The sequence below is a fragment of the Conger conger genome, unplaced genomic scaffold (assembly GCF_963514075.1).
Source record: "Conger conger unplaced genomic scaffold, fConCon1.1 SCAFFOLD_86, whole genome shotgun sequence".
Classification (NCBI taxonomy): Eukaryota; Metazoa; Chordata; class Actinopteri; order Anguilliformes; family Congridae; genus Conger; species Conger conger.
In genome coordinates, this window is record NW_026890491.1 from 1 (window position 1) to 17,137 (window position 17,137).

Consider the following 17,137-nt stretch of genomic DNA (forward strand, 5'->3'; position numbering starts at 1 on the left):
GAGAAGGAGCTTGCTCCGTCCGCTTCAAGCATCGACCCGTTATTGCAGTGCGTTCGGAACGGTGCGCCTCTCCAAGTTTTGTGCAAAAAAAGGTTGTGTTTTGTTGTCCTTTACTAGGTGGGTGGGTTGCCCTGTTCTTCCCCCTTTTTGTTTGTTTGTTTGTTTGTTTGTTTATTTTGTATGTATGTAAATTGTGTTGTAAATAGGGTGAATATGTGCCCTTGTTGTAAGTGTGCTTGCCTCTGTTTTTTAGCAAAATGATGTAGTTTTCTGTGCGGGACGTAACTGTTTGTTGTCATTGCGCTGTCTCGCTTTTCCCACCTTCCCTCTCGGATTGTCTGTCCGGCCGGCTGGCGGCAGTGGCAACCACGGGTCATGGGGAGTGGCTGGGAAGGGGGCCGGAGGCGCCTGGTGCGCTGAAAGGTCACATTTCGCTCGGGTTTCTCTCAGCACGCACAAATCTTTCGCCTTTTACTAAAGATTTCCGTGGAGAGGAACGCACCTGAGTTTGTGCTATTTTTGGATGCTCCGTCCACAGGGCGGGGCAACTTCGAACGGTTTAAGGACAGACGGCAATGTGCGACAGGTATGCGGGTTGCTTGCGAGTCGCCGACTTGCTCGTTTCTGGCTTATCGCCTGCTTGCCGCGTGCGATCGATGCCCCGCTCGCTAAATAGCTTTGGTCGCTGCCTAGAGAGCAGCTATTCGGTAAGTGACTCGGTAGTAAGTACGTAACAGCGTACTCGGTATGTGTCGAGTGTTTTTGGCGGCTGTGCCTGCCAGTGGAGGACAGTGGATCTGGTGGGAGGAGCCAGCTGAGTCCGGTCGTTACGGTAGCTCGCCGACCGGCCAGTCAGTGCGTGCGCAGGGTTCTTGGAAGGCGGGGAGGGGGGCCGGCCCCTGGGCCAGGTGGCGTCTTCCCCGAGCGCGGTCCGGGGCCACCGGGAGGGCGCCGTCGGCAGGGGCCAGTGTGCGGTTATCGCTTCTCGGCCTTTTGGCTAAGATCAAGTGTAGTATCTGTTCTTATCAGTTTAATATCTGATACGTCCCCTATCAGGGGACTATATATTAAACGGATTTTTGGCACAGGGAGTCGGAGAAGGAGCTTGCTCCGTCCGCTTCAAGCATCGACCCGTTATTGCAGTGCGTTCGGGAACGGTGCGCCTCTCCAAGTTTTGTGCAAAAAAAGGTTGTGTTTTGTTGTCCTTTACTAGGTGGGTGGGTTGCCCTGTTCTTCCCCCTTTTTGTTTGTTTGTTTGTTTGTTTGTTTATTTTGTATGTATGTAAATTGTGTTGTAAATAGGGTGAATATGTGCCCTTGTTGTAAGTGTGCTTGCCTCTGTTTTTTAGCAAAATGATGTAGTTTTCTGTGCGGGACGTAACTGTTTGTTGTCATTGCGCTGTCTCGCTTTTCCCACCTTCCCTCTCGGATTGTCTGTCCGGCCGGCTGGCGGCAGTGGCAACCACGGGTCATGGGGAGTGGCTGGGAAGGGGGCCGGAGGCGCCTGGTGCGCTGAAAGGTCACATTTCGCTCGGGTTTCTCTTCAGCACGCACAAATCTTTCGCCTTTTACTAAAGATTTCCGTGGAGAGGAACGCACCTGAGTTTGTGCTATTTTTGGATGCTCCGTCCACAGGGCGGGGCAACTTCGAACGGTTTAAGGACAGACGGCAATGTGCGACAGGTATGCGGGTTGCTTGCGAGTCGCCGACTTGCTCGTTTCTGGCTTATCGCCTGCTTGCCGCGTGCGATCGATGCCCCGCTCGCTAAATAGCTTTGGTCGCTGCCTAGAGAGCAGCTATTCGGTAAGTGACTCGGTAGTAAGTACGTAACAGCGTACTCGGTATGTGTCGAGTGTTTTGGCGGCTGTGCCTGCCAGTGGAGGACAGTGGATCTTGGTGGAGGAGCCAGCTGAGTCCGGTCGTTACGGTAGCTCGCCGACCGGCCAGTCAGTGCGTGCGCAGGGTTCTTGGGAAGGCGGGGAGGGGGGCCGGCCCCTGGGCCAGGTGGCGTCTTCCCCCGAGCGCGGTCCGGGGCCACCGGGAGGGCGCCGTCGGCAGGGGCCAGTGTGCGGTTATCGCTTCTCGGCCTTTTGGCTAAGATCAAGTGTAGTATCTGTTCTTATCAGTTTAATATCTGATACGTCCCCTATCAGGGGACTATATATTAAACGGATTTTGGCACAGGGAGTCGGAGAAGGAGCTTGCTCCGTCCGCTTCAAGCATCGACCCGTTATTGCAGTGCGTTCGGGAACGGTGCGCCTCTCCAAGTTTTGTGCAAAAAAAGGTTGTGTTTTGTTGTCCTTTACTAGGTGGGTGGGTTGCCCTGTTCTTCCCCCTTTTTGTTTGTTTGTTTGTTTGTTTGTTTATTTTGTATGTATGTAAATTGTGTTGTAAATAGGGTGAATATGTGCCCTTGTTGTAAGTGTGCTTGCCTCTGTTTTTTAGCAAAATGATGTAGTTTTCTGTGCGGGACGTAACTGTTTGTTGTCATTGCGCTGTCTCGCTTTTCCCACCTTCCCTCTCGGATTGTCTGTCCGGCCGGCTGGCGGCAGTGGCAACCACGGGTCATGGGAGTGGCTGGGAAGGGGGCCGGAGGCGCCTGGTGCGCTGAAAGGTCACATTTCGCTCGGGTTTCTCTTCAGCACGCACAAATCTTTCGCCTTTTACTAAAGATTTCCGTGGAGAGGAACGCACCTGAGTTTGTGCTATTTTTGGATGCTCCGTCCACAGGGCGGGCAACTTCGAACGGTTTAAGGACAGACGGCAATGTGCGACAGGTATGCGGGTTGCTTGCGAGTCGCCGACTTGCTCGTTTCTGGCTTATCGCCTGCTTGCCGCGTGCGATCGATGCCCCGCTCGCTAAATAGCTTTGGTCGCTGCCTAGAGAGCAGCTATTCGGTAAGTGACTCGGTAGTAAGTACGTAACAGCGTACTCGGTATGTGTCGAGTGTTTTTGGCGGCTGTGCCTGCCAGTGGAGGACAGTGGATCTTGGTGGGAGGAGCCAGCTGAGTCCGGTCGTTACGGTAGCTCGCCGACCGGCCAGTCAGTGCGTGCGCAGGGTTCTTGGGAAGGCGGGGAGGGGGGCCGGCCCCTGGGCCAGGTGGCGTCTTCCCCCGAGCGCGGTCCGGGGCCACCGGGAGGGCGCCGTCGGCAGGGGCCAGTGTGCGGTTATCGCTTCTCGGCCTTTTGGCTAAGATCAAGTGTAGTATCTGTTCTTATCAGTTTAATATCTGATACGTCCCCTATCAGGGGACTATATATTAAACGGATTTTTGGCACAGGGAGTCGGAGAAGGAGCTTGCTCCGTCCGCTTCAAGCATCGACCCGTTATTGCAGTGCGTTCGGGAACGGTGCGCCTCTCCAAGTTTTGTGCAAAAAAAGGTTGTGTTTTGTTGTCCTTTACTAGGTGGGTGGGTTGCCCTGTTCTTCCCCTTTTTGTTTGTTTGTTTGTTTGTTTGTTTATTTTGTATGTATGTAAATTGTGTTGTAAATAGGGTGAATATGTGCCCTTGTTGTAAGTGTGCTTGCCTCTGTTTTTTAGCAAAATGATGTAGTTTTCTGTGCGGGACGTAACTGTTTGTTGTCATTGCGCTGTCTCGCTTTTCCCACCTTCCTCTCGGATTGTCTGTCCGGCCGGCTGGCGGCAGTGGCAACCACGGGTCATGGGGAGTGGCTGGGAAGGGGGCCGGAGGCGCCTGGTGCGCTGAAAGGTCACATTTCGCTCGGGTTTCTCTTCAGCACGCACAAATCTTTCGCCTTTTACTAAAGATTTCCGTGGAGAGGAACGCACCTGAGTTTGTGCTATTTTTGGATGCTCCGTCCACAGGGCGGGGCAACTTCGAACGGTTTAAGGACAGACGGCAATGTGCGACAGGTATGCGGGTTGCTTGCGAGTCGCCGACTTGCTCGTTTCTGGCTTATCGCCTGCTTGCCGCGTGCGATCGATGCCCCGCTCGCTAAATAGCTTTGGTCGCTGCCTAGAGAGCAGCTATTCGGTAAGTGACTCGGTAGTAAGTACGTAACAGCGTACTCGGTATGTGTCGAGTGTTTTTGGCGGCTGTGCCTGCCAGTGGAGGACAGTGGATCTTGGTGGGAGGAGCCAGCTGAGTCCGGTCGTTACGGTAGCTCGCCGACCGGCCAGTCAGTGCGTGCGCAGGGTTCTTGGGAAGGCGGGGAGGGGGGCCGGCCCCTGGGCCAGGTGGCGTCTTCCCCCGAGCGCGGTCCGGGGCCACCGGAGGGCGCCGTCGGCAGGGGCCAGTGTGCGGTTATCGCTTCTCGGCCTTTTGGCTAAGATCAAGTGTAGTATCTGTTCTTATCAGTTTAATATCTGATACGTCCCCTATCAGGGGACTATATATTAAACGGATTTTTGGCACAGGGAGTCGGAGAAGGAGCTTGCTCCGTCCGCTTCAAGCATCGACCCGTTATTGCAGTGCGTTCGGGAACGGTGCGCCTCTCCAAGTTTTGTGCAAAAAAAGGTTGTGTTTTGTTGTCCTTTACTAGGTGGGTGGGTTGCCCTGTTCTTCCCCCTTTTTGTTTGTTTGTTTGTTTGTTTGTTTATTTTGTATGTATGTAAATTGTGTTGTAAATAGGGTGAATATGTGCCCTTGTTGTAAGTGTGCTTGCCTCTGTTTTTTAGCAAAATGATGTAGTTTTCTGTGCGGGACGTAACTGTTTGTTGTCATTGCGCTGTCTCGCTTTTCCCACCTTCCCTCTCGGATTGTCTGTCCGGCCGGCTGGCGGCAGTGGCAACCACGGGTCATGGGGAGTGGCTGGGAAGGGGGCCGGAGGCGCCTGGTGCGCTGAAAGGTCACATTTCGCTCGGGTTTCTCTTCAGCACGCACAAATCTTTCGCCTTTTACTAAAGATTTCCGTGGAGAGGAACGCACCTGAGTTTGTGCTATTTTTGGATGCTCCGTCCACAGGGCGGGGCAACTTCGAACGGTTTAAGGACAGACGGCAATGTGCGACAGGTATGCGGGTTGCTTGCGAGTCGCCGACTTGCTCGTTTCTGGCTTATCGCCTGCTTGCCGCGTGCGATCGATGCCCCGCTCGCTAAATAGCTTTGGTCGCTGCCTAGAGAGCAGCTATTCGGTAAGTGACTCGGTAGTAAGTACGTAACAGCGTACTCGGTATGTGTCGAGTGTTTTTGGCGGCTGTGCCTGCCAGTGGAGGACAGTGGATCTTGGTGGGAGGAGCCAGCTGAGTCCGGTCGTTACGGTAGCTCGCCGACCGGCCAGTCAGTGCGTGCGCAGGGTTCTTGGGAAGGCGGGGAGGGGGGCCGGCCCCTGGGCCAGGTGGCGTCTTCCCCCGAGCGCGGTCCGGGGCCACCGGGAGGGCGCCGTCGGCAGGGGCCAGTGTGCGGTTATCGCTTCTCGGCCTTTTGGCTAAGATCAAGTGTAGTATCTGTTCTTATCAGTTTAATATCTGATACGTCCCCTATCAGGGGACTATATATTAAACGGATTTTTGGCACAGGGAGTCGGAGAAGGAGCTTGCTCCGTCCGCTTCAAGCATCGACCCGTTATTGCAGTGCGTTCGGGAACGGTGCGCCTCTCCAAGTTTTGTGCAAAAAAAGGTTGTGTTTTGTTGTCCTTTACTAGGTGGGTGGGTTGCCCTGTTCTTCCCCCTTTTTGTTTGTTTGTTTGTTTGTTTGTTTATTTTGTATGTATGTAAATTGTGTTGTAAATAGGGTGAATATGTGCCCTTGTTGTAAGTGTGCTTGCCTCTGTTTTTTAGCAAATGATGTAGTTTTCTGTGCGGGACGTAACTGTTTGTTGTCATTGCGCTGTCTCGCTTTTCCCACCTTCCCTCTCGGATTGTCTGTCCGGCCGGCTGGCGGCAGTGGCAACCACGGGTCATGGGGAGTGGCTGGGAAGGGGGCCGGAGGCGCCTGGTGCGCTGAAAGGTCACATTTCGCTCGGGTTTCTCTTCAGCACGCACAAATCTTTCGCCTTTTACTAAAGATTTCCGTGGAGAGGAACGCACCTGAGTTTGTGCTATTTTTGGATGCTCCGTCCACAGGGCGGGGCAACTTCGAACGGTTTAAGGACAGACGGCAATGTGCGACAGGTATGCGGGTTGCTTGCGAGTCGCCGACTTGCTCGTTTCTGGCTTATCGCCTGCTTGCCGCGTGCGATCGATGCCCCGCTCGCTAAATAGCTTTGGTCGCTGCCTAGAGAGCAGCTATTCGGTAAGTGACTCGGTAGTAAGTACGTAACAGCGTACTCGGTATGTGTCGAGTGTTTTTGGCGGCTGTGCCTGCCAGTGGAGGACAGTGGATCTTGGTGGGAGGAGCCAGCTGAGTCCGGTCGTTACGGTAGCTCGCCGACCGGCCAGTCAGTGCGTGCGCAGGGTTCTTGGAAGGCGGGGAGGGGGGGCCGGCCCCTGGGCCAGGTGGCGTCTTCCCCCGAGCGCGGTCCGGGGCCACCGGGAGGGCGCCGTCGGCAGGGGCCAGTGTGCGGTTATCGCTTCTCGGCCTTTTGGCTAAGATCAAGTGTAGTATCTGTTCTTATCAGTTTAATATCTGATACGTCCCCTATCAGGGGACTATATATTAAACGGATTTTTGGCACAGGGAGTCGGAGAAGGAGCTTGCTCCGTCCGCTTCAAGCATCGACCCGTTATTGCAGTGCGTTCGGGAACGGTGCGCCTCTCCAAGTTTTGTGCAAAAAAAGGTTGTGTTTTGTTGTCCTTTACTAGGTGGGTGGGTTGCCCTGTTCTTCCCCCTTTTTGTTTGTTTGTTTGTTTGTTTGTTTATTTTGTATGTATGTAAATTGTGTTGTAAATAGGGTGAATATGTGCCCTTGTTGTAAGTGTGCTTGCCTCTGTTTTTTAGCAAAATGATGTAGTTTTCTGTGCGGGACGTAACTGTTTGTTGTCATTGCGCTGTCTCGCTTTTCCCACCTTCCCTCTCGGATTGTCTGTCCGGCCGGCTGGCGGCAGTGGCAACCACGGGTCATGGGGAGTGGCTGGGAAGGGGGCCGGAGGCGCCTGGTGCGCTGAAAGGTCACATTTCGCTCGGGTTTCTCTTCAGCACGCACAAATCTTTCGCCTTTTACTAAAGATTTCCGTGGAGAGGAACGCACCTGAGTTTGTGCTATTTTTGGATGCTCCGTCCACAGGGCGGGGCAACTTCGAACGGTTTAAGGACAGACGGCAATGTGCGACAGGTATGCGGGTTGCTTGCGAGTCGCCGACTTGCTCGTTTCTGGCTTATCGCCTGCTTGCCGCGTGCGATCGATGCCCCGCTCGCTAAATAGCTTTGGTCGCTGCCTAGAGAGCAGCTATTCGGTAAGTGACTCGGTAGTAAGTACGTAACAGCGTACTCGGTATGTGTCGAGTGTTTTTGGCGGCTGTGCCTGCCAGTGGAGGACAGTGGATCTTGGTGGGAGGAGCCAGCTGAGTCCGGTCGTTACGGTAGCTCGCCGACCGGCCAGTCAGTGCGTGCGCAGGGTTCTTGGGAGGCGGGGAGGGGGGCCGGCCCCTGGGCCAGGTGGCGTCTTCCCCCGAGCGCGGTCCGGGGCCACCGGGAGGGCGCCGTCGGCAGGGGCCAGTGTGCGGTTATCGCTTCTCGGCCTTTTGGCTAAGATCAAGTGTAGTATCTGTTCTTATCAGTTTAATATCTGATACGTCCCCTATCAGGGGACTATATATTAAACGGATTTTTGGCACAGGGAGTCGGAGAAGGAGCTTGCTCCGTCCGCTTCAAGCATCGACCCGTTATTGCAGTGCGTTCGGGAACGGTGCGCCTCTCCAAGTTTTGTGCAAAAAAAGGTTGTGTTTTGTTGTCCTTTACTAGGTGGGTGGGTTGCCCTGTTCTTCCCCTTTTTGTTTGTTTGTTTGTTTGTTTGTTTATTTTGTATGTATGTAAATTGTGTTGTAAATAGGGTGAATATGTGCCCTTGTTGTAAGTGTGCTTGCCTCTGTTTTTTAGCAAAATGATGTAGTTTTCTGTGCGGGACGTAACTGTTTGTTGTCATTGCGCTGTCTCGCTTTTCCCACCTTCCCTCTCGGATTGTCTGTCCGGCCGGCTGGCGGCAGTGGCAACCACGGGTCATGGGGAGTGGCTGGGAAGGGGGCCGGAGGCGCCTGGTGCGCTGAAAGGTCACATTTCGCTCGGGTTTCTCTTCAGCACGCACAAATCTTTCGCCTTTTACTAAAGATTTCCGTGGAGAGGAACGCACCTGAGTTTGTGCTATTTTTGGATGCTCCGTCCACAGGGCGGGGCAACTTCGAACGGTTTAAGGACAGACGGCAATGTGCGACAGGTATGCGGGTTGCTTGCGAGTCGCCGACTTGCTCGTTTCTGGCTTATCGCCTGCTTGCCGCGTGCGATCGATGCCCCGCTCGCTAAATAGCTTTGGTCGCTGCCTAGAGAGCAGCTATTCGGTAAGTGACTCGGTAGTAAGTACGTAACAGCGTACTCGGTATGTGTCGAGTGTTTTTGGCGGCTGTGCCTGCCAGTGGAGGACAGTGGATCTTGGTGGGAGGAGCCAGCTGAGTCCGGTCGTTACGGTAGCTCGCCGACCGGCCAGTCAGTGCGTGCGCAGGGTTCTTGGGAAGGCGGGAGGGGGGCCGGCCCCTGGGCCAGGTGGCGTCTTCCCCCGAGCGCGGTCCGGGGCCACCGGGAGGGCGCCGTCGGCAGGGGCCAGTGTGCGGTTATCGCTTCTCGGCCTTTTGGCTAAGATCAAGTGTAGTATCTGTTCTTATCAGTTTAATATCTGATACGTCCCCTATCAGGGGACTATATATTAAACGGATTTTTGGCACAGGGAGTCGGAGAAGGAGCTTGCTCCGTCCGCTTCAAGCATCGACCCGTTATTGCAGTGCGTTCGGGAACGGTGCGCCTCTCCAAGTTTTGTGCAAAAAAAGGTTGTGTTTTGTTGTCCTTTACTAGGTGGGTGGGTTGCCCTGTTCTTCCCCTTTTTGTTTGTTTGTTTGTTTGTTTGTTTATTTTGTATGTATGTAAATTGTGTTGTAAATAGGGTGAATATGTGCCCTTGTTGTAAGTGTGCTTGCCTCTGTTTTTTAGCAAAATGATGTAGTTTTCTGTGCGGGACGTAACTGTTTGTTGTCATTGCGCTGTCTCGCTTTTCCCACCTTCCCTCTCGGATTGTCTGTCCGGCCGGCTGGCGGCAGTGGCAACCACGGGTCATGGGAGTGGCTGGGAAGGGGGCCGGAGGCGCCTGGTGCGCTGAAAGGTCACATTTCGCTCGGGTTTCTCTTCAGCACGCACAAATCTTTCGCCTTTTACTAAAGATTTCCGTGGAGAGGAACGCACCTGAGTTTGTGCTATTTTTGGATGCTCCGTCCACAGGGCGGGCAACTTCGAACGGTTTAAGGACAGACGGCAATGTGCGACAGGTATGCGGGTTGCTTGCGAGTCGCCGACTTGCTCGTTTCTGGCTTATCGCCTGCTTGCCGCGTGCGATCGATGCCCCGCTCGCTAAATAGCTTTGGTCGCTGCCTAGAGAGCAGCTATTCGGTAAGTGACTCGGTAGTAAGTACGTAACAGCGTACTCGGTATGTGTCGAGTGTTTTTGGCGGCTGTGCCTGCCAGTGGAGGACAGTGGATCTTGGTGGGAGGAGCCAGCTGAGTCCGGTCGTTACGGTAGCTCGCCGACCGGCCAGTCAGTGCGTGCGCAGGGTTCTTGGGAAGGCGGGGAGGGGGGCCGGCCCCTGGGCCAGGTGGCGTCTTCCCCCGAGCGCGGTCCGGGGCCACCGGGAGGGCGCCGTCGGCAGGGGCCAGTGTGCGGTTATCGCTTCTCGGCCTTTTGGCTAAGATCAAGTGTAGTATCTGTTCTTATCAGTTTAATATCTGATACGTCCCCTATCAGGGGACTATATATTAAACGGATTTTTGGCACAGGGAGTCGGAGAAGGAGCTTGCTCCGTCCGCTTCAAGCATCGACCCGTTATTGCAGTGCGTTCGGGAACGGTGCGCCTCTCCAAGTTTTGTGCAAAAAAAGGTTGTGTTTTGTTGTCCTTTACTAGGTGGGTGGGTTGCCCTGTTCTTCCCCCTTTTTGTTTGTTTGTTTGTTTGTTTGTTTATTTTGTATGTATGTAAATTGTGTTGTAAATAGGGTGAATATGTGCCCTTGTTGTAAGTGTGCTTGCCTCTGTTTTTTAGCAAAATGATGTAGTTTTCTGTGCGGGACGTAACTGTTTGTTGTCATTGCGCTGTCTCGCTTTTCCCACCTTCCCTCTCGGATTGTCTGTCCGGCCGGCTGGCGGCAGTGGCAACCACGGGTCATGGGAGTGGCTGGGAAGGGGGCCGGAGGCGCCTGGTGCGCTGAAAGGTCACATTTCGCTCGGGTTTCTCTTCAGCACGCACAAATCTTTCGCCTTTTACTAAAGATTTCCGTGGAGAGGAACGCACCTGAGTTTGTGCTATTTTTGGATGCTCCGTCCACAGGGCGGGGCAACTTCGAACGGTTTAAGGACAGACGGCAATGTGCGACAGGTATGCGGGTTGCTTGCGAGTCGCCGACTTGCTCGTTTCTGGCTTATCGCCTGCTTGCCGCGTGCGATCGATGCCCGCTCGCTAAATAGCTTTGGTCGCTGCCTAGAGAGCAGCTATTCGGTAAGTGACTCGGTAGTAAGTACGTAACAGCGTACTCGGTATGTGTCGAGTGTTTTGGCGGCTGTGCCTGCCAGTGGAGGACAGTGGATCTTGGTGGGAGGAGCCAGCTGAGTCCGGTCGTTACGGTAGCGACCGGACCAGTCAGTGCGTGCGCAGGGTTCTTGGGAAGGCGGGGAGGGGGGCCGGCCCCTGGGCCAGGTGGCGTCTTCCCCCGAGCGCGGTCCGGGGCCACCGGGAGGGCGCCGTCGGCAGGGGCCAGTGTGCGGTTATCGCTTCTCGGCCTTTTGGCTAAGATCAAGTGTAGTATCTGTTCTTATCAGTTTAATATCTGATACGTCCCCTATCAGGGGACTATATATTAAACGGATTTTTGGCACAGGGAGTCGGAGAAGGAGCTTGCTCCGTCCGCTTCAAGCATCGACCCGTTATTGCAGTGCGTTCGGGAACGGTGCGCCTCTCCAAGTTTTGTGCAAAAAAAGGTTGTGTTTTGTTGTCCTTTACTAGGTGGGTGGGTTGCCCTGTTCTTCCCCCTTTTTGTTTGTTTGTTTGTTTGTTTGTTTATTTTGTATGTATGTAAATTGTGTTGTAAATAGGGTGAATATGTGCCCTTGTTGTAAGTGTGCTTGCCTCTGTTTTTTAGCAAAATGATGTAGTTTTCTGTGCGGGACGTAACTGTTTGTTGTCATTGCGCTGTCTCGCTTTTCCCACCTTCCCTCTCGGATTGTCTGTCCGGCCGGCTGGCGGCAGTGGCAACCACGGGTCATGGGGAGTGGCTGGGAAGGGGGCCGGAGGCGCCTGGTGCGCTGAAAGGTCACATTTCGCTCGGGTTTCTCTTCAGCACGCACAAATCTTTCGCCTTTTACTAAAGATTTCCGTGGAGAGGAACGCACCTGAGTTTGTGCTATTTTTGGATGCTCCGTCCACAGGGCGGGGCAACTTCGAACGGTTTAAGGACAGACGGCAATGTGCGACAGGTATGCGGGTTGCTTGCGAGTCGCCGACTTGCTCGTTTCTGGCTTATCGCCTGCTTGCCGCGTGCGATCGATGCCCCGCTCGCTAAATAGCTTTGGTCGCTGCCTAGAGAGCAGCTATTCGGTAAGTGACTCGGTAGTAAGTACGTAACAGCGTACTCGGTATGTGTCGAGTGTTTTTGGCGGCTGTGCCTGCCAGTGGAGGACAGTGGATCTTGGTGGGAGGAGCCAGCTGAGTCCGGTCGTTACGGTAGCTCGCCGACCGGCCAGTCAGTGCGTGCGCAGGGTTCTTGGGAAGGCGGGGAGGGGGGCCGGCCCCTGGGCCAGGTGGCGTCTTCCCCCGAGCGCGGTCCGGGGCCACCGGGAGGGCGCCGTCGGCAGGGGCCAGTGTGCGGTTATCGCTTCTCGGCCTTTTGGCTAAGATCAAGTGTAGTATCTGTTCTTATCAGTTTAATATCTGATACGTCCCCTATCAGGGGACTATATATTAAACGGATTTTTGGCACAGGGAGTCGGAGAAGGAGCTTGCTCCGTCCGCTTCAAGCATCGACCCGTTATTGCAGTGCGTTCGGGAACGGTGCGCCTCTCCAAGTTTTGTGCAAAAAAAGGTTGTGTTTTGTTGTCCTTTACTAGGTGGGTGGGTTGCCCTGTTCTTCCCCCTTTTTGTTTGTTTGTTTGTTTGTTTGTTTATTTTGTATGTATGTAAATTGTGTTGTAAATAGGGTGAATATGTGCCCTTGTTGTAAGTGTGCTTGCCTCTGTTTTTTAGCAAAATGATGTAGTTTTCTGTGCGGGACGTAACTGTTTGTTGTCATTGCGCTGTCTCGCTTTTCCCACCTTCCCTCTCGGATTGTCTGTCCGGCCGGCTGGCGGCAGTGGCAACCACGGGTCATGGGGAGTGGCTGGGAAGGGGGCCGGAGGCGCCTGGTGCGCTGAAAGGTCACATTTCGCTCGGGTTTCTCTTCAGCACGCACAAATCTTTCGCCTTTTACTAAAGATTTCCGTGGAGAGGAACGCACCTGAGTTTGTGCTATTTTTGGATGCTCCGTCCACAGGGCGGGGCAACTTCGAACGGTTTAAGGACAGACGGCAATGTGCGACAGGTATGCGGGTTGCTTGCGAGTCGCCGACTTGCTCGTTTCTGGCTTATCGCCTGCTTGCCGCGTGCGATCGATGCCCCGCTCGCTAAATAGCTTTGGTCGCTGCCTAGAGAGCAGCTATTCGGTAAGTGACTCGGTAGTAAGTACGTAACAGCGTACTCGGTATGTGTCGAGTGTTTTTGGCGGCTGTGCCTGCCAGTGGAGGACAGTGGATCTTGGTGGGAGGAGCCAGCTGAGTCCGGTCGTTACGGTAGCTCGCCGACCGGCCAGTCAGTGCGTGCGCAGGGTTCTTGGGAAGGCGGGGAGGGGGGCCGGCCCCTGGGCCAGGTGGCGTCTTCCCCCGAGCGCGGTCCGGGGCCACCGGGAGGGCGCCGTCGGCAGGGGCCAGTGTGCGGTTATCGCTTCTCGGCCTTTTGGCTAAGATCAAGTGTAGTATCTGTTCTTATCAGTTTAATATCTGATACGTCCCCTATCAGGGGACTATATATTAAACGGATTTTTGGCACAGGGAGTCGGAGAAGGAGCTTGCTCCGTCCGCTTCAAGCATCGACCCGTTATTGCAGTGCGTTCGGGAACGGTGCGCCTCTCCAAGTTTTGTGCAAAAAAAGGTTGTGTTTTGTTGTCCTTTACTAGGTGGGTGGGTTGCCCTGTTCTTCCCCCTTTTTGTTTGTTTGTTTGTTTGTTTGTTTATTTTGTATGTATGTAAATTGTGTTGTAAATAGGGTGAATATGTGCCCTTGTTGTAAGTGTGCTTGCCTCTGTTTTTTAGCAAAATGATGTAGTTTTCTGTGCGGGACGTAACTGTTTGTTGTCATTGCGCTGTCTCGCTTTTCCCACCTTCCCTCTCGGATTGTCTGTCCGGCCGGCTGGCGGCAGTGGCAACCACGGGTCATGGGGAGTGGCTGGGAAGGGGGCCGGAGGCGCCTGGTGCGCTGAAAGGTCACATTTCGCTCGGGTTTCTCTTCAGCACGCACAAATCTTTCGCCTTTTACTAAAGATTTCCGTGGAGAGGAACGCACCTGAGTTTGTGCTATTTTTGGATGCTCCGTCCACAGGGCGGGGCAACTTCGAACGGTTTAAGGACAGACGGCAATGTGCGACAGGTATGCGGGTTGCTTGCGAGTCGCCGACTTGCTCGTTTCTGGCTTATCGCCTGCTTGCCGCGTGCGATCGATGCCCCGCTCGCTAAATAGCTTTGGTCGCTGCCTAGAGAGCAGCTATTCGGTAAGTGACTCGGTAGTAAGTACGTAACAGCGTACTCGGTATGTGTCGAGTGTTTTTGGCGGCTGTGCCTGCCAGTGGAGGACAGTGGATCTTGGTGGGAGGAGCCAGCTGAGTCCGGTCGTTACGGTAGCTCGCCGACCGGCCAGTCAGTGCGTGCGCAGGGTTCTTGGGAAGGCGGGGAGGGGGGCCGGCCCCTGGGCCAGGTGGCGTCTTCCCCCGAGCGCGGTCCGGGGCCACCGGGAGGGCGCCGTCGGCAGGGGCCAGTGTGCGGTTATCGCTTCTCGGCCTTTTGGCTAAGATCAAGTGTAGTATCTGTTCTTATCAGTTTAATATCTGATACGTCCCCTATCAGGGGACTATATATTAAACGGATTTTTGGCACAGGGAGTCGGAGAAGGAGCTTGCTCCGTCCGCTTCAAGCATCGACCCGTTATTGCAGTGCGTTCGGGAACGGTGCGCCTCTCCAAGTTTTGTGCAAAAAAAGGTTGTGTTTTGTTGTCCTTTACTAGGTGGGTGGGTTGCCCTGTTCTTCCCCCTTTTTGTTTGTTTGTTTGTTTGTTTGTTTATTTTGTATGTATGTAAATTGTGTTGTAAATAGGGTGAATATGTGCCCTTGTTGTAAGTGTGCTTGCCTCTGTTTTTTAGCAAAATGATGTAGTTTTCTGTGCGGGACGTAACTGTTTGTTGTCATTGCGCTGTCTCGCTTTTCCCACCTTCCCTCTCGGATTGTCTGTCCGGCCGGCTGGCGGCAGTGGCAACCACGGGTCATGGGGAGTGGCTGGGAAGGGGGCCGGAGGCGCCTGGTGCGCTGAAAGGTCACATTTCGCTCGGGTTTCTCTTCAGCACGCACAAATCTTTCGCCTTTTACTAAAGATTTCCGTGGAGAGGAACGCACCTGAGTTTGTGCTATTTTTGGATGCTCCGTCCACAGGGCGGGGCAACTTCGAACGGTTTAAGGACAGACGGCAATGTGCGACAGGTATGCGGGTTGCTTGCGAGTCGCCGACTTGCTCGTTTCTGGCTTATCGCCTGCTTGCCGCGTGCGATCGATGCCCCGCTCGCTAAATAGCTTTGGTCGCTGCCTAGAGAGCAGCTATTCGGTAAGTGACTCGGTAGTAAGTACGTAACAGCGTACTCGGTATGTGTCGAGTGTTTTTGGCGGCTGTGCCTGCCAGTGGAGGACAGTGGATCTTGGTGGGAGGAGCCAGCTGAGTCCGGTCGTTACGGTAGCTCGCCGACCGGCCAGTCAGTGCGTGCGCAGGGTTCTTGGGAAGGCGGGGAGGGGGGCCGGCCCCTGGGCCAGGTGGCGTCTTCCCCCGAGCGCGGTCCGGGGCCACCGGGAGGGCGCCGTCGGCAGGGGCCAGTGTGCGGTTATCGCTTCTCGGCCTTTTGGCTAAGATCAAGTGTAGTATCTGTTCTTATCAGTTTAATATCTGATACGTCCCCTATCAGGGGACTATATATTAAACGGATTTTTGGCACAGGGAGTCGGAGAAGGAGCTTGCTCCGTCCGCTTCAAGCATCGACCCGTTATTGCAGTGCGTTCGGGAACGGTGCGCCTCTCCAAGTTTTGTGCAAAAAAAGGTTGTGTTTTGTTGTCCTTTACTAGGTGGGTGGGTTGCCCTGTTCTTCCCCCTTTTTGTTTGTTTGTTTGTTTGTTTGTTTATTTTGTATGTATGTAAATTGTGTTGTAAATAGGGTGAATATGTGCCCTTGTTGTAAGTGTGCTTGCCTCTGTTTTTTAGCAAAATGATGTAGTTTTCTGTGCGGGACGTAACTGTTTGTTGTCATTGCGCTGTCTCGCTTTTCCCACCTTCCCTCTCGGATTGTCTGTCCGGCCGGCTGGCGGCAGTGGCAACCACGGGTCATGGGGAGTGGCTGGGAAGGGGGCCGGAGGCGCCTGGTGCGCTGAAAGGTCACATTTCGCTCGGGTTTCTCTTCAGCACGCACAAATCTTTCGCCTTTTACTAAAGATTTCCGTGGAGAGGAACGCACCTGAGTTTGTGCTATTTTTGGATGCTCCGTCCACAGGGCGGGGCAACTTCGAACGGTTTAAGGACAGACGGCAATGTGCGACAGGTATGCGGGTTGCTTGCGAGTCGCCGACTTGCTCGTTTCTGGCTTATCGCCTGCTTGCCGCGTGCGATCGATGCCCCGCTCGCTAAATAGCTTTGGTCGCTGCCTAGAGAGCAGCTATTCGGTAAGTGACTCGGTAGTAAGTACGTAACAGCGTACTCGGTATGTGTCGAGTGTTTTTGGCGGCTGTGCCTGCCAGTGGAGGACAGTGGATCTTGGTGGGAGGAGCCAGCTGAGTCCGGTCGTTACGGTAGCTCGCCGACCGGCCAGTCAGTGCGTGCGCAGGGTTCTTGGGAAGGCGGGGAGGGGGGCCGGCCCCTGGGCCAGGTGGCGTCTTCCCCCGAGCGCGGTCCGGGGCCACCGGGAGGGCGCCGTCGGCAGGGGCCAGTGTGCGGTTATCGCTTCTCGGCCTTTTGGCTAAGATCAAGTGTAGTATCTGTTCTTATCAGTTTAATATCTGATACGTCCCCTATCAGGGGACTATATATTAAACGGATTTTTGGCACAGGGAGTCGGAGAAGGAGCTTGCTCCGTCCGCTTCAAGCATCGACCCGTTATTGCAGTGCGTTCGGGAACGGTGCGCCTCTCCAAGTTTTGTGCAAAAAAAGGTTGTGTTTTGTTGTCCTTTACTAGGTGGGTGGGTTGCCCTGTTCTTCCCCCTTTTTGTTTGTTTGTTTGTTTGTTTGTTTATTTTGTATGTATGTAAATTGTGTTGTAAATAGGGTGAATATGTGCCCTTGTTGTAAGTGTGCTTGCCTCTGTTTTTTAGCAAAATGATGTAGTTTTCTGTGCGGGACGTAACTGTTTGTTGTCATTGCGCTGTCTCGCTTTTCCCACCTTCCCTCTCGGATTGTCTGTCCGGCCGGCTGGCGGCAGTGGCAACCACGGGTCATGGGGAGTGGCTGGGAAGGGGGCCGGAGGCGCCTGGTGCGCTGAAAGGTCACATTTCGCTCGGGTTTCTCTTCAGCACGCACAAATCTTTCGCCTTTTACTAAAGATTTCCGTGGAGAGGAACGCACCTGAGTTTGTGCTATTTTTGGATGCTCCGTCCACAGGGCGGGGCAACTTCGAACGGTTTAAGGACAGACGGCAATGTGCGACAGGTATGCGGGTTGCTTGCGAGTCGCCGACTTGCTCGTTTCTGGCTTATCGCCTGCTTGCCGCGTGCGATCGATGCCC

The 17,137-nt window shown here is 54.2% G+C and overlaps 31 non-coding genes across 31 annotated transcripts; all 31 read left to right on the plus strand.

The window, feature by feature from the left end:
• Positions 1 to 431: 431 nt before the first annotated feature.
• On the plus strand, positions 432 to 547 carry LOC133120424 (U5 spliceosomal RNA). The gene has a single exon (XR_009707303.1). It is a non-coding gene; the product is annotated as a U5 spliceosomal RNA (small nuclear RNA).
• Positions 548 to 977: 430 nt separating this feature from the next.
• On the plus strand, positions 978 to 1,168 carry LOC133120300 (U2 spliceosomal RNA). Its single transcript, XR_009707196.1, has one exon. It is a non-coding gene; the product is annotated as a U2 spliceosomal RNA (small nuclear RNA).
• A 359-nt stretch (positions 1,169 to 1,527) lies between these two features.
• On the plus strand, positions 1,528 to 1,644 carry LOC133120338 (U5 spliceosomal RNA). Its single transcript, XR_009707221.1, has one exon. It is a non-coding gene; the product is annotated as a U5 spliceosomal RNA (small nuclear RNA).
• A 431-nt stretch (positions 1,645 to 2,075) lies between these two features.
• On the plus strand, positions 2,076 to 2,265 carry LOC133120316 (U2 spliceosomal RNA). The gene has a single exon (XR_009707212.1). It is a non-coding gene; the product is annotated as a U2 spliceosomal RNA (small nuclear RNA).
• A 358-nt stretch (positions 2,266 to 2,623) lies between these two features.
• On the plus strand, positions 2,624 to 2,735 carry LOC133120421 (U5 spliceosomal RNA). The gene has a single exon (XR_009707300.1). It is a non-coding gene; the product is annotated as a U5 spliceosomal RNA (small nuclear RNA).
• A 437-nt stretch (positions 2,736 to 3,172) lies between these two features.
• LOC133120415 (U2 spliceosomal RNA) lies at positions 3,173 to 3,363 on the plus strand. Its single transcript, XR_009707295.1, has one exon. It is a non-coding gene; the product is annotated as a U2 spliceosomal RNA (small nuclear RNA).
• A 357-nt stretch (positions 3,364 to 3,720) lies between these two features.
• LOC133120339 (U5 spliceosomal RNA) lies at positions 3,721 to 3,837 on the plus strand. The gene has a single exon (XR_009707222.1). It is a non-coding gene; the product is annotated as a U5 spliceosomal RNA (small nuclear RNA).
• Positions 3,838 to 4,269: 432 nt separating this feature from the next.
• On the plus strand, positions 4,270 to 4,460 carry LOC133120434 (U2 spliceosomal RNA). Its single transcript, XR_009707313.1, has one exon. It is a non-coding gene; the product is annotated as a U2 spliceosomal RNA (small nuclear RNA).
• A 359-nt stretch (positions 4,461 to 4,819) lies between these two features.
• LOC133120341 (U5 spliceosomal RNA) lies at positions 4,820 to 4,936 on the plus strand. The gene has a single exon (XR_009707224.1). It is a non-coding gene; the product is annotated as a U5 spliceosomal RNA (small nuclear RNA).
• Positions 4,937 to 5,369: 433 nt separating this feature from the next.
• On the plus strand, positions 5,370 to 5,560 carry LOC133120446 (U2 spliceosomal RNA). The gene has a single exon (XR_009707324.1). It is a non-coding gene; the product is annotated as a U2 spliceosomal RNA (small nuclear RNA).
• A 358-nt stretch (positions 5,561 to 5,918) lies between these two features.
• Positions 5,919 to 6,035, plus strand: LOC133120342 (U5 spliceosomal RNA). Its single transcript, XR_009707225.1, has one exon. It is a non-coding gene; the product is annotated as a U5 spliceosomal RNA (small nuclear RNA).
• A 433-nt stretch (positions 6,036 to 6,468) lies between these two features.
• LOC133120457 (U2 spliceosomal RNA) lies at positions 6,469 to 6,659 on the plus strand. Its single transcript, XR_009707335.1, has one exon. It is a non-coding gene; the product is annotated as a U2 spliceosomal RNA (small nuclear RNA).
• Positions 6,660 to 7,018: 359 nt separating this feature from the next.
• Positions 7,019 to 7,135, plus strand: LOC133120343 (U5 spliceosomal RNA). Its single transcript, XR_009707226.1, has one exon. It is a non-coding gene; the product is annotated as a U5 spliceosomal RNA (small nuclear RNA).
• Positions 7,136 to 7,567: 432 nt separating this feature from the next.
• On the plus strand, positions 7,568 to 7,758 carry LOC133120306 (U2 spliceosomal RNA). Its single transcript, XR_009707202.1, has one exon. It is a non-coding gene; the product is annotated as a U2 spliceosomal RNA (small nuclear RNA).
• Positions 7,759 to 8,116: 358 nt separating this feature from the next.
• Positions 8,117 to 8,233, plus strand: LOC133120344 (U5 spliceosomal RNA). Its single transcript, XR_009707227.1, has one exon. It is a non-coding gene; the product is annotated as a U5 spliceosomal RNA (small nuclear RNA).
• A 432-nt stretch (positions 8,234 to 8,665) lies between these two features.
• LOC133120317 (U2 spliceosomal RNA) lies at positions 8,666 to 8,856 on the plus strand. The gene has a single exon (XR_009707213.1). It is a non-coding gene; the product is annotated as a U2 spliceosomal RNA (small nuclear RNA).
• Positions 8,857 to 9,213: 357 nt separating this feature from the next.
• On the plus strand, positions 9,214 to 9,325 carry LOC133120423 (U5 spliceosomal RNA). Its single transcript, XR_009707302.1, has one exon. It is a non-coding gene; the product is annotated as a U5 spliceosomal RNA (small nuclear RNA).
• A 437-nt stretch (positions 9,326 to 9,762) lies between these two features.
• Positions 9,763 to 9,953, plus strand: LOC133120328 (U2 spliceosomal RNA). The gene has a single exon (XR_009707219.1). It is a non-coding gene; the product is annotated as a U2 spliceosomal RNA (small nuclear RNA).
• A 358-nt stretch (positions 9,954 to 10,311) lies between these two features.
• Positions 10,312 to 10,428, plus strand: LOC133120345 (U5 spliceosomal RNA). Its single transcript, XR_009707228.1, has one exon. It is a non-coding gene; the product is annotated as a U5 spliceosomal RNA (small nuclear RNA).
• A 427-nt stretch (positions 10,429 to 10,855) lies between these two features.
• Positions 10,856 to 11,046, plus strand: LOC133120340 (U2 spliceosomal RNA). The gene has a single exon (XR_009707223.1). It is a non-coding gene; the product is annotated as a U2 spliceosomal RNA (small nuclear RNA).
• A 359-nt stretch (positions 11,047 to 11,405) lies between these two features.
• LOC133120346 (U5 spliceosomal RNA) lies at positions 11,406 to 11,522 on the plus strand. The gene has a single exon (XR_009707229.1). It is a non-coding gene; the product is annotated as a U5 spliceosomal RNA (small nuclear RNA).
• A 433-nt stretch (positions 11,523 to 11,955) lies between these two features.
• LOC133120351 (U2 spliceosomal RNA) lies at positions 11,956 to 12,146 on the plus strand. The gene has a single exon (XR_009707234.1). It is a non-coding gene; the product is annotated as a U2 spliceosomal RNA (small nuclear RNA).
• Positions 12,147 to 12,505: 359 nt separating this feature from the next.
• LOC133120347 (U5 spliceosomal RNA) lies at positions 12,506 to 12,622 on the plus strand. Its single transcript, XR_009707230.1, has one exon. It is a non-coding gene; the product is annotated as a U5 spliceosomal RNA (small nuclear RNA).
• Positions 12,623 to 13,055: 433 nt separating this feature from the next.
• LOC133120363 (U2 spliceosomal RNA) lies at positions 13,056 to 13,246 on the plus strand. Its single transcript, XR_009707245.1, has one exon. It is a non-coding gene; the product is annotated as a U2 spliceosomal RNA (small nuclear RNA).
• Positions 13,247 to 13,605: 359 nt separating this feature from the next.
• LOC133120348 (U5 spliceosomal RNA) lies at positions 13,606 to 13,722 on the plus strand. The gene has a single exon (XR_009707231.1). It is a non-coding gene; the product is annotated as a U5 spliceosomal RNA (small nuclear RNA).
• A 433-nt stretch (positions 13,723 to 14,155) lies between these two features.
• On the plus strand, positions 14,156 to 14,346 carry LOC133120374 (U2 spliceosomal RNA). Its single transcript, XR_009707256.1, has one exon. It is a non-coding gene; the product is annotated as a U2 spliceosomal RNA (small nuclear RNA).
• A 359-nt stretch (positions 14,347 to 14,705) lies between these two features.
• Positions 14,706 to 14,822, plus strand: LOC133120349 (U5 spliceosomal RNA). The gene has a single exon (XR_009707232.1). It is a non-coding gene; the product is annotated as a U5 spliceosomal RNA (small nuclear RNA).
• A 433-nt stretch (positions 14,823 to 15,255) lies between these two features.
• On the plus strand, positions 15,256 to 15,446 carry LOC133120386 (U2 spliceosomal RNA). The gene has a single exon (XR_009707267.1). It is a non-coding gene; the product is annotated as a U2 spliceosomal RNA (small nuclear RNA).
• A 359-nt stretch (positions 15,447 to 15,805) lies between these two features.
• LOC133120350 (U5 spliceosomal RNA) lies at positions 15,806 to 15,922 on the plus strand. Its single transcript, XR_009707233.1, has one exon. It is a non-coding gene; the product is annotated as a U5 spliceosomal RNA (small nuclear RNA).
• Positions 15,923 to 16,355: 433 nt separating this feature from the next.
• On the plus strand, positions 16,356 to 16,546 carry LOC133120397 (U2 spliceosomal RNA). The gene has a single exon (XR_009707278.1). It is a non-coding gene; the product is annotated as a U2 spliceosomal RNA (small nuclear RNA).
• A 359-nt stretch (positions 16,547 to 16,905) lies between these two features.
• LOC133120352 (U5 spliceosomal RNA) lies at positions 16,906 to 17,022 on the plus strand. The gene has a single exon (XR_009707235.1). It is a non-coding gene; the product is annotated as a U5 spliceosomal RNA (small nuclear RNA).
• Positions 17,023 to 17,137: the final 115 nt, after the last annotated feature.